General features: G+C 34.4%; 1 long non-coding RNA gene across 1 annotated transcript; it reads right to left on the bottom strand.

Annotated features, from left to right (window-relative positions):
• Positions 1-392: 392 nt before the first annotated feature.
• On the bottom strand, positions 393-15,875 carry LOC138173922 (uncharacterized). Its single transcript, XR_011171578.1, has 2 exons — positions 11,752-15,875; positions 393-2,077 (listed from the first exon to the last, which is right to left on the bottom strand). It is a non-coding gene; the product is annotated as an uncharacterized lncRNA (long non-coding RNA).
• Positions 15,876-15,881: the final 6 nt, after the last annotated feature.

Below are 15,881 nucleotides of genomic sequence, written 5' to 3' on the forward strand. Positions count from 1 at the left end.
AGATATAAAAAGAGATAAGGTCACCTCAAACATTAAACAGGCTACAGTGATTCTATCAAATGAACTACCAGCCAACTGATACACCAGAGCCAGTTGGCCTTTAAAGTTCTCCAAGTCTCAAAATACTTTGATATATATTTAAATTATTCAACTACTGAACTTATTGCTTTAAACTGGAAAAGAAAACTAGGTCATAATCTTTTTAAAAATTGTGATTCGAAGGGTACATAAGCAAAATAATAATGTTCAAGTATGTAGTTAACTTTCACTCTTTGGAATGACAGAACAGAGGCTATGCTCATTTACGTGTATGGCTTCCTATGTGATTATTGCGGACACCCATTGATTAAGTTATCTTGTTTGACTGAAAAAAATTTTTTTTTTACAAAATACCACTTCCAAAATTAACATCTTTATTAAATCAGTTAAGAAATGTTCACTGTAGAAAAGTTAACATTGAGGGTTTTAACAAAACCAAAATAGACTTTTTTTACACAAAATGTATATTAGCAGCAAACTACTTTTGAGGTTTCCATTTTCTGCTGTTTTCAAGAGAGCGTAAACAGTATACATTAGCATGGAATGTCAGAGTCCACTCTTTATCATAATTCTGTCATTTAGGCCTTCCAGTGCAAGGTAATTTATAATGCCTGTACTAGCACTCACTCCCACAAGTGAAAAACAAAACAAAAAAATACAAAAACTAATCCTGTCACTACAAAGTCCTGAGACAGACTTACCGGCTTAAGAATTTGTTCTCATTGCTTTAGTATCATCTCCTTCTTATGACACAAACCATGAGTGCTAAACATGCATGTAAACTCACCCCCCTCATCTCTGTCTCCCACTATAAAAGTATTAGCAGCCAACTGGACAACCTGGCATTTGGTTTCTGAGTGGGTTTTTGGAAATTTTGGTGACTATACAATATTTAACTAATTCAATAAAAACCCTTTGACCTCCATATTGCTTTTCCATTTTTTCCCCACATCTAGCAGATAACGGTGCATGTATATCACCTGCAAAAGTGCCAAAAATATATAGCATACACCTTAGCCTTTATGAATAAAAGAAAATTTCTTTATATACATAGAAGAGGATATACCTCATTTAAATACCTGTTTATCAGCATGTAATACACCAACTCAAAAAACGTTCCATTAAACTCACTGCTGTCATAACTACTTAGAATCACTACTAATAAAATTCTGGGACCAAGGGTTGCTCAAGTAACTTTCTTCAGTGTTAATGGTCACTGACAGTCAAAGATTAGGGTATCCCACTTTTAACTGTCTTCCACAGAAATAAAACTTAATTTTCCTTTGATAATAGCATATAATTTCTTCCCAATGACAAAAAGGAAATCACACAGCTATGCAATACTCCACGTTTTTAACATAAGGAAACAGAATGGCAACATTCACCTTCCTTTCTTTAAGTGTTAATATTACTAAAGAAATTTCACTACTCTTCAAAATACTAAAATCTATAAATATAATTTTAAGGTTAATTTTTCAGCTACAAATCACACAAAAAGATGACTTTCCATTTAATTCTCAAAATTTTCATTTTGATAGTAGTAATAACTGGCTCAGATTTATAAGGGTTTAATCCATTAAAAAATTGTTACTATTATTGACTGTACAATGAAAAAAGTGGGAAAACTGCATCAAATTAAAAATTGAGAAATGAGAAATTCAAGAAAGCTTAACATAGAAAAGAATAAGGTACAACATTTACATCAGCAGACTCCATTTTTCACCACCACAGGGAAGTTCCTTTCTATGCTTTTTAAGTAATACTATAACCTCCATTTTTCAAGGATGAAGAGACAATGTTTTTAAAAGTCTATCCTCATTTTACAATAAAAAGAAAAGCGTAGACTGAATTCCTTTTTATTAATATACACATCATGTTACTGAAACACATCAGGTTACTGAAACAATTCACATAACTTTTCCCTCAAAGATGGCACTTGCAGATAGAAGAATGCAGATGACTACAACCTTCAGAAGTTTACTTGATAAGATTCTTCAACAGCAGTCTGATACTGTGTTTCTTCATCTAACTGAAGATTCTAAAGAAAGAAAAATTGGGGCTTAAAATAAGAGAAATATCATGTCAAAGCCAGCTAAATAAATACATTAGTATTTAGCTTTGATGCAAGAGGGCAAATTTTATCTTTCACAAAAAAAATTACATTTGGTTTATTACTCCAGTCTTTATTTTCTATTCTTTATCAATGAATTTTAGCCATTATCTTCTACATGAAAATAACATCAAATTCTACCAATAAAATACACAATATTTGCAAGACTGAAAATTACATTCTTTTTAAAAGGTGTTAACTTAAAAAAATCATTTCCAGTGTAAAAAAAAATTTATTTAACTTCAACTACTTTCTATCACATAGAAACAAGAACATTATTGATGGAGCCTAAATGTAAATCAAGGATACTTTTTAAATTTTATTTTTCTTCTGTTTTTTTTGTGTTTTCTTTTGCAACATGGTTAATATGGTTCTGTTTCCATGACTGCACAATAAGCTATATCTAACTGTTGTTAGCTGTCTCAAATAGGAAGGATGGAAGAATATGGAACTCAAAATGTTAAAAAAAAAAAAAAGTTAAAATTGTTTCTACATGTAATTTGAAAAATTATAATTAAAATATAAATAAAACATTAAAATGTTCTACTAAAAAAGAAACAAGAATGTGTTTATTTTTGAAGCTGGGAAAGTGAAATTTTTTTAAACTTTCACAACTTAACAGTAAACAGACTTGGTGATTATAAAATTTCACTATAAATAGATTCTAGTTTTGTCACATGTAGTTTTAAATGTTTCAGCTATCAGGAATATATATATATATATATCATTACCATTTCTATTATCTGGAAAGATAACATTCTGAAATATAATAAAAAGTTAATAGTCAACTAACACTTAAAGTGCCTATTATGTACAAGGCACTCTGCTAAGCCCTGGGGATACAAAGAAAGGTTAATAAAAAAAAATTAAAAATTGCTCAAGAAGCTCACGGTCTAGAAAACAACTAATGTGGAAGGATTTTTAACAAAATTCCTTACTTCGAAGTGCTAACATCAAAGCTCATCTTCACAATCATATCAGCTTGAAAAGACTTGAATTTATAACTAAACACCTGTTTTATCAAATAGGCACAGTTTAATAGACGATGGCCTTTAAAAGTTGGTTAACTTTATATATTTAGTATTTATTAAGCTCTAGTAAGTTTCAGCTTTTTATACAAAATTGAGAGGGCTAGATAAATACTCCAAGATCCTCCCTACTTACTACAATTTTATGATCCTATGAATTATTCAATTTTAAATAATAAATACATCCCTACTCTAAAGATATTACCAGTTGGCCAGATAATTTTTGAAAATTTTATGATCTGCCATCTTTAAAGAAGTCTTCATCTCACCCTGCCATCCTTTCAAGCTCCTCTCTTTCATACTCTCACAGTATAGTGGAAAGTATATCAGCTCAGAGGATATGAGTTGAAAACACAACTCTTACACTCACTACACTCACTACAACCTAAGTGACAGCTGACAAGTCAAACCTCTAGACCTTGGCTTCATCATCTGTAGATAAAGGGGATAGACAAGATGACCTCTGAGGTCCTTTCTAAACATATGCAGCCTTTGGTTTCACATCACTTCACTGCCACCTATGCATACTTATCAACTCCCTTGCAATCTGGTTTGTGACCCTCAACCACTCTATTCAAACTATTCTCTCTTATCAGTAATATAAACTGCTAAAAATCTAATGTCTTTTCCCTCAGAGTTCATTCTTCTTGATCACGCAGCTTTAGTCATTCTAAGCCACCTTCTTCCTTCTAAATGTCATCTTTCATTGGCTTACACAACATTGATAAAGCTGGTTTTCCTCCTACTTAGCCACTCTTTTCCTAGCCTCTTCGGTTTTGTTCACTATTTCATCATCCATCCATTTCCCACATATTAAGTATAAGTATTCATAGCAAGGACATTTTAGGGCCTCTGTTATCCCTTTGCTTTATTCTCAAGTGATTTTTATCAGCTCTCATGGTTTTAATTATCTGTAACCAAATGACTCTCAAATCTACAAGAACTCAAGCCCCACATAGCCCACTGCCTGTTGGACATCTCCACGCAGGCATCATCAACAGGAGCATGAACTCAACACATATAAAATGAAGCTCATTTAGTTTTCTCCCTGATTTCACCCCTCCTCAAGCATCTATTTCTCTTAGTCACCAGGTTCAGTCACAGGAATACAAACAATTGGAAATGACCTTAAAAGATCACCTAATCATCATCATGGAGATGAGGAAAATTAAGGCCCAGAAAGGAAAACTGACCTGCCCACGGTTACACTAGTAGTATAAGCAGCAAAGTCATGAACCTAAGTCTTCAGACACCATACTCAGTGCTTTTTTTACTTAACCTTGATTCTTTCAAGTTAATCAAGTCCTACCAATTCACCTGCAAACGTCTCTTAACATTCATTTTGTGTACATGGTTTCTATCTTCTTAATTTAAGAACAGCTTTATCTTTCACCTGGACTAATGTATCTGCTAGTTGTTTGGTCTTTCTGCTCCTAGTCTCTCTGACTGGATGAATCCTTCACATAGCTGCAAAAATATTCTGCAGCAGGTCTTCATGTCATTACGCAGCTCAAAAAAGAATTGGTTTGAACAAATTCAACACAACCAAAATTAGAAGGAAAGCTGGGATTTTTTTTTTACAAAGTTTACAAATATTTCAAATACGCTTCATTTCTCAAATACTATTCAGTCAAATTTATAAAACTAAAAGTCACTATCCAATTGGTAAATGGTCAAAGGATATGAATGGGCAGGTTTTCAGATAAAGCAATCAAAACTATCTATAGTCATATGAAAAAGTGCTCTAAATCAGTATCTGAGTTTAAAGAACTACAAATTAAAACAACTCTGAGGCACCATCTGACACCTATCAGACTGGCTAATATGACAAAAAAGGAAAATGATAAATGCTGGAGGGGATACTAATACACTGTTGGTGGAATTGTGAAATGATCCAACCATTCTGGATGGCAATTTGGAATAGTGCCCAAAGTGCAATGAAACTGTACATACCCCTTTGATCCAGCAATACTACTAGGCTTATTATCCCAAAGGAATCAAAGGGGAGGGGGGGCGGGGCAGAGGGGATAGGAAAGGAAAGACCCATTTGTACCAAAATATTTATAGCAGCTCTTTTTGTGGAAACCGAGATGTCCATCCAATGGGGAATGGCTGAACAAGCTGTGCGTTATGATTGTGATGGACTACTATTGCACTATAAGAAATGACCATGATGCTCTCAGAAAAACCTGCAATACATGAACTGATGCAAAATGAAGAGTAGAACCAGAACACTAAACAATAACAATACGACGATATCAATGATCAACTTATGACTTAGCTATTCTCAGCAATATAATGATCCAAGACAATCACAGAGGACTCATGGTGAAAAATACTATCTACCTCCAGAGAAAGAACTGATAAGAGTCTGAATGCAGATCAAAGCAAACTAATTTTTCTCTTCATTTTTTATTTTTTTTGTGAATTGGGGTTCCCCCCTCCCTTTTCTTTACTTTTTTTTTTTTCTTAAGCAATTGGGGTTAAGTAACTTGCTCAAGGTTACACGGCCAGTTATTTCTGGGTGTGGTGCTAAGTATCTGAGCCCGGATTCCATCCCAGGTCATTCCGACTCTGGGGCCCATGCTCCTACTCGCTATGCTACCTGGCTGCCCCCCTTTTGCTTACTTTCACATGAATATGGAAATGTTTTACATGACTGAATCTTTATTAAATTGCATGCCATTTCAGAGATGGTGGAGGGGAGAGGGAGGAAAAGGATTTGGAATTCAAAATTAAAAAAAAAAACTAATGCAAAAAAAAAAAACCAACTAAAAAAACTATTTTTACATGTGGGGGGTGAGGGGGAGGAGGGAGGAGAAATAATCAAAAACAACTTTGTGTGGCCCCTTATTGCCTCTAGGGTAAAAGAGAAATTCCTGGGTCTGGAATTTAAGACTCTCCACAATCTAGGTCACACTTATCTTTCCAACTATATTTCATATTACTGTACCAACACCCATACATATATACACTACTGGTTGTTCCCTGAATTCAACTTTTCTTCTTTTATATTCTCGCATTTTTACCAAATTACTGTCTTCCTTCTCCTTCCTCAAATATATTATGTATCTTTCTTCAAAAATCAGTTGTCACCTCCTCCATGAAGTCTTCTCCAAATCTTCCCTACCTACCAATTCTTAATGTCTTCCACAAAGGACTCTTGTATTTGTTTGCATGACATGTTCTAACCGTAACAGATTATACCATCCTTGAGGACCAGAGACCATTTAATTTTAGTTTAATACTCCAAAGTATTGGAGTATTAAACATCTTTTGTTTTGAACATCATTGAAGTATTGGAGTATTACACATTATCTTTTTCTTACTGAACAAATGTTGAGAGTGAATGAATGTTTGATGAATCGAAATGAATTTTGACAGATGTTTTTTTAAAGGCTTATAATTCCCATATACTATTCATATGAATAAAAGAATATTGCACTGCCTCAGCTTTTATATGATTTCATACTGCAAGGGATCTAAACAAAATTTTCCAAATCCATTTTATAACTGAGTAAGTAAAACTTTTATAAGTAAACTACCCTAAACAGGGTAGCTCATGAATACGGTTAAAGAGGAAAAATTCAAACCTAAATCTTCTCACTGTAAATTTGTTCTTCCTACTACGGTAACATCAAATCAAGATGATTACCTTACAGTTCTACTTTTAACCACAATACTCCATGAAATTTTACTAGTTTTTAAAGCACACTTCAAAAGAAATATTGATTATATCACATATAATTAAGGAATTAATAATCAACTGCTAATCCTTTATAAATTAGCAGAGGTACTAGCTAAGATTGTGGCCATTTTAAAGGCTGCTAAATTGAAAAACCTTTTGTAAAAATTCAGAATGGGGAGGCCAGGTGGCACAGTGAATAATCACCAGCCCTGGAGTCAGGAGGACCTGGGTTCAGATCCGGCCTCAGACACTTAACACAAAAAATGGCCATGTAACCTTGGGCAAGTCACATAAGCCCAATTGCTTTAAAAAAAAAAAAAAAGACAAATTGTATCAGATGGAATGAAAAATGGTAAAGAGGACATAAAACCAAACAAAAAAAGGAAAAAGATCAGGTATTTTGCATCCATCTGGATATAAACTCAGTTCTTTCTAGTTCTTTCTCTGGATGCATATATTTCTCTCTATCATGAGTCTTTTGGGATTGACTTATATCACTGCATTACTGAGAAGAGTCCAATTTATCAAAGTTGGTCATCACACATACATTGTGTCCGTAATTGTGTACAAATTTCTCCTGGTTCTACTCTTCTCACTCAGCATCTGTTCATATAAGCCTCTCCAGGTAAATATGAAGTCCATCTGCCCCTCATACAATACAACAGTATTCCATAACATGCATGTACCACAACTTGTTCAGCCATTCCCTAATTGATGGGCACCCCTTAATTTCCAATTCTTTGCCACCACAAAAAGAGCTGCTATAAACATTTTTGTACATATGGGTCTTCCTCCCACTCCTATGATCTCTTTGGGATATAACCCTAGGAGTGGTATTTCTGGGTCAAAGGATATGAAATTATTTATAGCCCTTTGGGCATAATTCCAGATTGCTCTCCAGAAAGGCTGGATCAGTTCACAACTCCACCAACAATGCATTAGTGTTCCAATTTGTCCATATCCTCTCCAGCATTTGTCATTTTCCTGTTTTTTCATCTTAGCCAATCTGACTGGTGAGATGTGGTACCTCAGAGTTGTTGTGATTTGCATTTCTCTAATCAATAGTGATTGAGAGCATTTCTTCATGTGCTTAATCATATCTTTAATTTCTCTGAAAACTGCCTGTTCATATCCTTCGACCATTTATCAATTGGGGAATGACTTGTGTTCTTATAGATTTGGCTCAATTCTCTGTATATTTTAGAAATGAGTCCTTTGTCAGAGACATAGGTTGTAAAGATTCTTTCCCAATTTCCCACCTCCCTCTTAATCTTGGTTACATTGGCTTTGTACAGAACATTTTCAATTTCATGTAGTCAAAATTATCCATTTTACATTTTATAATGTTTTCTAATTCTTGTTTAGTCATAAAGTCTTTCCCTCTCCACAAATCTGACAGGTAAACTATTCCTTGTTTTCCAAGACTGCTTACCTTTATACCTAGATCATGCACCCATTTAGACTTGATTTTGGTACATGGTGTTAGATAATTGTCTATGCCCAGTTTCTGCCATACTATATTCCAGTTTTCCCAGCAGTTTTTGTCAAATAGTGAGTTCTTATCCCAAAAACCAGGGTCTTGGGTTTATCAAACAATAGATTACTATAGTCATTGACTCGTGTATTTCATTGAACACACTCCTCTATTCCTCAGCCAATACCAAGCAGTTTTGAGGACTGATATTCTGGACCAAATGAATTGTTACTATTTTTTCTAGCTATATAAAGTAGTTTTTGGTAAATTAATTAGTATGGCACTAAAAATATATTTTAATTTAGGTAAAATTGTCATTTTTATTTTATTAGCTCGACCCTGCCACAAGCAATTGATAGTTTTCCAATTAGTTAGATCTGACTTTGTGTGAAAAATATTTTTTTGTTGTGGTCATATAGGTCCTGGGTTTGTTTTGGCAGGTAGATTCCCAAATATTTTATAATGTTTACAGTAACTTTAAATAGGATTTCTCTACCTCTTGCTGTTGAATTTCATTGGAAATATATAGGAATGCCGAGGATTTATGTGGATTTATTCTACATCCTGCTACTTTGCCAGTTTTTTACTTGATTCTCTAGGATTCTCTAAGTATATCACATCATTTGCAAAGAGTGATAGCTTGGTCTCTCCTTTGCGTAATTTAATTCCTTTGATATCTTTGTCTTCTCTAATTGCTGCTGCTAACATTTCTAGTACCAGACTGAATGAGAAGGGTGATAGTGGACACCCTTGTTTCACCCCTGATCTTATGGGAACCATGCTTCTAGCTTCTCCCCATTACATATAATACTTGCTGATGGCTTTAAATAGATGCTACCTATTTTAAGGAAGGCTCCATTTATTTCTATACTTTCTAATTATTTTTAATAGGAATGGATGTTGTATTCTGTCAAAAGCCTTTTCTGCATCTATTGAGATGAACATGTGGTTTCTGCTGGTTTTATTGTTGATATGCTCAATTATACTGATGGTTTTCCTGATATTAAACCACCCTTGCATTCCTGGAATAAATCCTACCTGATCAAAGTGTATTATTCTTGAGATAAGTTGCTGTAGTCTTTCTGCTAATATTTTATTTAGAATTTTTGCATCTATACTCATGAGGGAGATTGGTCTATAATTTTTTTACTTTGACTCAATTCTCTGTATACTTTTTTTTTTTTAAAGCAATTGGGGTTAAGTAACTTGCTCAAGGTTACTCGGCCAGTTATTTCTGGGTGTGGTGGTAAAAATCTGAGCTGGGATTCAATCCCAGGTCATTAATAACTCTGGGGCTGGTGCTCTTACTCACTGAGCCACCTGGCCGCCCCTAAGCAATTGGGCTTAAGTAACTTGCTCAAGGTTACACTGCCAGTTATTTCTAGGTGTGGTGGGAAGTATCTGAGCCCAGATTCGATCCCAAGTCATCCCAACTCTGGGGCCAGTGCTCTGACTCACTGTGCTACCTTTTTAGTTTTATTTATTAATTCAATAGTTTTCTTAATTTCAATTTTTTTAATCTCTCCTTTGGTTTTCAATATTTCTAGTTTAGTATTTAATTGGGGATTTTGAATTCGTTCTTTTTCTAGGTTTTTCAATTGCATGCCCAATTCATTGACCTCCCTTTTCTCTAATTTAATGATGTATACACTCAGGGATACAAAACTTCCCTTAAGAACTAACTGCCTTTAATGCATCCCACAAATTGTGGTATGTTGTCTCATTATTATCATTCTCTTGAATGAAATTACTGATTGTTTCTATAATTTGACCCACTCGTTCTTTAGGATTATATTAATTTCCACTTAGTTTTGTGCCACGAACCGCTGAGAGTAAAGCATACTCCTTTCTATCCCCATTCAGTTTTCTCCAGAGATCTATCATTCCTACCCTCTCTAAAATTCTGTTCACCTCCTTAACTTCTTTGTTGTTTATTTTGAGGTTGGATTTATCAAGTTCAGAGAGGGGGAGATTAAGGTCTCCCACTACTATAGTTTTGCTATTTCTTCCTCTAATTCCTTTACCTTCTCTAGGAATTTGGATGCTATACCACTTGGTGCATATATGTTAAGTAATGATATTGATTCATTCTGGATGGTGCCATTTAACAGAATATAGTTTCCTTCCTTATATCTTTTAATTAGGTCAATTTTTGCTTTTGCTTTATCTGAGATAAGGATTGCTACTCCTGCTTTTTTTACTTTAGCTGAGGCATGATATATTTTACTCCAGCCTTTTACCTTTACCCTGTGTGTATCCCTCTGTTTCAGATGTGTTTCTTGTAAATAGCATATTGTACGATTATGATTTCTAATCCATTCTTCTATCCATCTCTGTTTTATGGGAGACTTCATTCCATTCACATTTACAGTTATGATTGTTAATCTGTTTCCCTCCATCCTATTCCCTCCTGTTAATGTTCATTTTTCCCCCTTATCCCTTCCCCCCCTCTTGTTTTCCTTTTGACCACTGTCCCCCTCAGTATTCCCTTATCAGACCCCCTCCCTTTTCCTCCTCTTCCCCCAATTAAGTATCTTAAATTTAAATTTGGAGAATAAAATTAACATTAACTGCATAACAGGAGTAAAATTTTACCCAAGATACATATCTGCTCTTCTATACCTGGACATCTCAGCCCTCACCAAAACTAAAGCCAAGCCTCCCTTTAAGAGACCTTTGCCTTAGGCATACAGATAAGCTTTGTCACTTTAGAAAGTATACTATTGGGGCTGCTAGGTGGCACAGTGAATAGAGCACAGGGCCTGGAGTCAGGAGAACATGAGTTCAAATCCAGCCTCAGACACAACACTTACTAGCCATGTGACCTTGAGCAAGTCACTTAACCCCAACTGCCCCTCCAAAAAGCCAAAAAAATAATTACTATTTATGTCGGATTACTAGACTAGAAAAAAAGAATCACAGAATTTGTTAGTCAGTTGCATATTTAAATCCTGAAGCCTCAAGAGCTTTCTTTTTTGAGGGCAATTGGTGTTAAGTGACTTGCCCAGGGTCACACAGCTAGTTTTTGTGTTAAGTGTCTGAGGCCGGATCCAAAGCCAGGTCCTCCTGACTCCAGGGCCGGTGTTTTATTCACTGCACCACCTAGCCACCCTTTTATTTTTATTTATTTATTTTTTCCCCTGTGATCTTTCTTGATAAAAAAGAATAATTTCCTAACAATTTATAGATGATTTTTATATCTAATACAAGATAAACACCAACTGCAAGAGTAGATGAAAGCTAGACCTCTTATGACTTTCTAGATAACGTTTTTTTAAAAGTAAAAATAAGGGCTGCACAGCATAACTGTGTCACAACAGCCCACTTAAAATACATAATTTAGATAGAAAGCTAATAGATTCACCTGATTTTCATAAGAGTAAATTTTCTTACTTTTGAAGAAAATACTTACCACAAATTCTCCATAATCAAACCGATGTCTTTGATTTAGATGGCTAACAAAATTTCTAGTAATCTGGCTAGGATCTCCCCATGGAAGAGACACACAAATAGGACACGTCTAAAAGAGAAATATATAATAGAAGTAAATCCAATTATGAAAATGAATAGTCACACATTTTTAACAAAGATATTGTATTGTCCACTTACCTGACACCAAAGAATGCTAAAACAGAGTAATAATTTTTCCATCCAATTTCCATTGGCACACTTCCCAACTATCCATTTTATACTTCTATTTTAGTGCAATCATAGAATCTGAGTTGAAAAAGATGTCAGGAATCATCATCTATCAGCTACTTGGAACAGCAACCACTTCTTTTATAATATCCATATGAAAAGAATCATACTAAAGTAGATCACCTCCAGTGAGTAAGCACTAACCAATAAATCAAAGTACTTGTTTGTGCCTACTATGTGCCAAGGACAATGCTGAGTCATTTACTGTTTACGTGACAGATGTAAAGTTTAAAAAAAAATTTTAAAGGAACAATGTCTACTCACACGAAGCTTACTTTCTACTGGGGGAGATATGTACATATCAAAACATACAGGGTGTTCCAAAAGTTTCAAGCCACTCAAGTTTTAAACTGCACTAAAACTTTTGGATACATTCTGTGTATAACATATCATTAAGAAATGCACAGCAAGATTTGGATTTGTAGAGTGAGGAGGGTTGAGGTCAAGGTAATGCCAAGGTTACAATCCCAGGAGACTAACACTTAGGATAGTGTCTGATACATAGGCCTTTAATAAATTGCTTATTTCCTTCCTTCTTACTAGAAAAATGATAGTAACTTCAACAGAAATAATATCTTATTTACATAGAAAGGTTTGCAAAGAGTTTTAAATACAGTATAATTCAGTAAAATGTTGTGATCTACAACAACCCTGAGGTATGGGCTATTATTATCCCGATTTTATAGATAAGGAAACTGAGGCAGACCAAAGTGATTTGCCTAGGGTCATAACATCTAGTTTCTGAAGATAGATATGAATTCAGGTTCTGAATCCAAGTCCAGTATTCTATTCATTATGCAACCTAGCTGCAAAGCAAATGACTATCTTCAGGAATGTTTTAGCCAAAATCCTGAGCAATTCCATGTCAAAGTAAGAAAACTGCAAGCCACCAGAAATAAAAAGTACCAAAGAACCACAGTCGGCCTATTCCATAAGATCTAGCAGCTCCTACTATAAACAAAAGGCAATGTTGGAATACAATATATCAGGAAGCGAAATAGGCTTACTTATTGCAACCACAAAAAAATGTGTCCCACAAAGCTTAATTCTTTTTTTTAAAAAGCAGAAAGATGGACCTTTATGGTCAAGTACTTTCAAGTATTCCTAATTTAAAAGATAAAAGCTGAGTAGAAATACTGAACCTCGAAAGATAAATTTGAAAAACTGGAAGCAGATTTAGAATGATTAAATGGTAACAATTTTTTTTTGCTTTTTGGAGGGGCAATTGGGCAATTGACTTGTCCAAGGTCACACAGCTAGCTAGTGTTAAGTGTCTGGGGTCAAAGTTGAACTCAGGTCCTCCTGACTCCAGGGCCATCCCTAAATGCTAACATTCTAAGAAAGAAAAACAAATGTCCCTTCAGAATATTAATGTCTTCAAAGGGCAAGGAGGGAATTAATGAGACGACAATGAGAAGATCTGATGGGGGGACTAACTTTATGCTGTTTGTTTAAGAGGAAAAAAGGGGAAGATAAAAAATGATACATTAGTATAGATAGGAGGATGAACTGGGTGAGAACATAGTATTCTTCATAACTGGACTGAGAAAAAATATGCAAACAAAAACTTTTATCTAAATTTGATAAGCTGAAAACAGAATCTCATGAAATTCAAAAGGCAACAAACTAAGGAAACAGGCAAAGCTTGAGGAGAGTAAATAGGATAATACTGTGGAATGAATAACTTAAGCTAAAGAAACTTCAGCTTCAGAGGGTAGATACTGAAGGGAATGAAAAGGAAAAAAGAACTGCAGGACAATCATACGGAAGAAAATTGCTTCTCTTTTGAATTACTAGTTAGTACTGATCACATTCCTTCATTTTCATACCTTTTAAAAAATTTTCTATATTTTTTTCCAATTACATATAAAAACAATTCTTAACATTAGCTTGTTTTTTTTAAATAGTTTCAAATTGAGTTCCCTACCTCCCCTCCATCCTCCCTGAGAAGGCAAACAACTTGGTATAGATTATACAGGTGCAGTCATGCAAAACATATGTCTAAATTAATCATATTATAAAAGCAGACAAAAAAAACAAGAAAAATAAAGTTCAAAAAGTATGCTTCAATCTACATTCAGACTCCCTCACTTCTTTCTCGAGAGGTGGAGAGCATTTTTCACCTTAAGTCCTTTGGCATGGTCTTGGATCATTTTGCTGAGAATAGCTAAGTCATTCACAGGTGATAATCCAGTGTGCATTATTCTCCTGGTTCTGCTCACTTCACTTTGCATTCATTCATATAAGTTTTTACAGGTTTTTCTTAAAGCATCCTGGTCATAATTTCTTATAGAATAGTATTTATAAAGCACAACTTGTTCAGCCATTCCCCATTTAAGAGATATCCCTTCAATTTCCAATTCTTTGCCATCACAAAGAACTGCTATAAATATTTTTGTACACATAGATCCTTTTCATTCTTTAGGATATAGACCTAGTAGTGATAGGAAATCTTTTTGCAACAGGTTCTTCTGACAAAGATTTGACATCCAAAACGTCCAGAGAATGGATTCAAAATATTTAAAAATAAGAGCCATTCCTCAATAGAGAAAATGTGGAAGGATAGGAACAGGCAGTTCTCAAATTATAAGAAAGCTACCAACAGCCATATGAAAAAGTGCTCCAAGTCACAAATAATAAGTCTCTGGTTCTAATCTCACCGCCGCCCCCCCCCCAACATTGGCAAATGAAATGCTGGTGGAGTTATGAATTGGCCCAAGCATTCTGGAAAGCAATTTCAATCAGCCAATAAACATTTATTAAACGTCTGCTATGTACTAGGCTGTGCTAAGTATTAAAGTACTAAATGTGCTAGTACTGTCCTAAGCATTAAAGATACATAAAAAGGTAAAGGATAGCTGGTGCCTTCAATAGGCTTTACAATCTGATGTGGGAGACAACATACAAATAAATATATACAAAGCAATCTATACGCAGGATAAATAGGAAATAATTAAAAGAGGTAAGTAGTGTAATCAAGAAGCTTTTTTTAGGGAAAGCTTTCCTGTAAAATGTAGAATTTAAAAGGAAGCTAAAGACTATACCCCAAAATTCCTTACATTCTGCATAGCATTTGATCCACTGTTACCATTACTAGACTTAAATAACACAAAGAGATAATTAAAAAAAACACATATATACAATAAAAAAGTAAAGACTCTTATGTGTACAACAGTATTTATAGTAGCACTTTTCATGATGCTCCCAAGAAAACAACTGGGAAACAGCTGAGTCAATTATCATAGCTGAACATAAAAAAACATTGATGCGCCATTAGAAATAACACAAAGAAATGAATCAGAGTCTTGAGAAGCCTTATATGAACTTATGTTCCAATGACCAACAGTGATTCCAGAGGAATGATAATGAAGTATGCTAGCCAACCTCCTGGCAAAGGATGATAGACTCAGAGTATAGAGAGATATATTTTTTGGACATGGGCAATGGGAGAATTTGTTTTACTTAAGCATATTTACTACAAAATCCCTCATTATTCAAAAAATAAAACTGAGAAATAAAAAATAAAACCCTCAAACCTCTGCCACTCCAACACTGGCTCATTCAACATATATTTACTACTATTTGCAATTCAATTGTCCTAGAGAAAATACAAAAAAAATAAGACATCTTCAAGGAGCTTATAGTATGGTAGGGATGAGCATAAAATATCTATAAATATAATAAGAAAAGGAGAAAGTACATTTGAAGAATATGAAATTCTATGAGCTTGTCTAATTCACTATTGATTAGAGAAATGCAAATCAAAACAACTCTGAGGTACCACATCTCACCAGTTAGATTGGCTAAGATGACAAAACAGGAAAATGACAAATGCTGGAGAGG

The sequence above is a fragment of the Petaurus breviceps genome, unplaced genomic scaffold (assembly GCF_028583685.1).
Source record: "Petaurus breviceps papuanus isolate PSGF00001 unplaced genomic scaffold, PetGlider_PUasm1.0 130218, whole genome shotgun sequence".
NCBI classification, from domain to species: domain Eukaryota; kingdom Metazoa; phylum Chordata; class Mammalia; order Diprotodontia; family Petauridae; genus Petaurus; species Petaurus breviceps.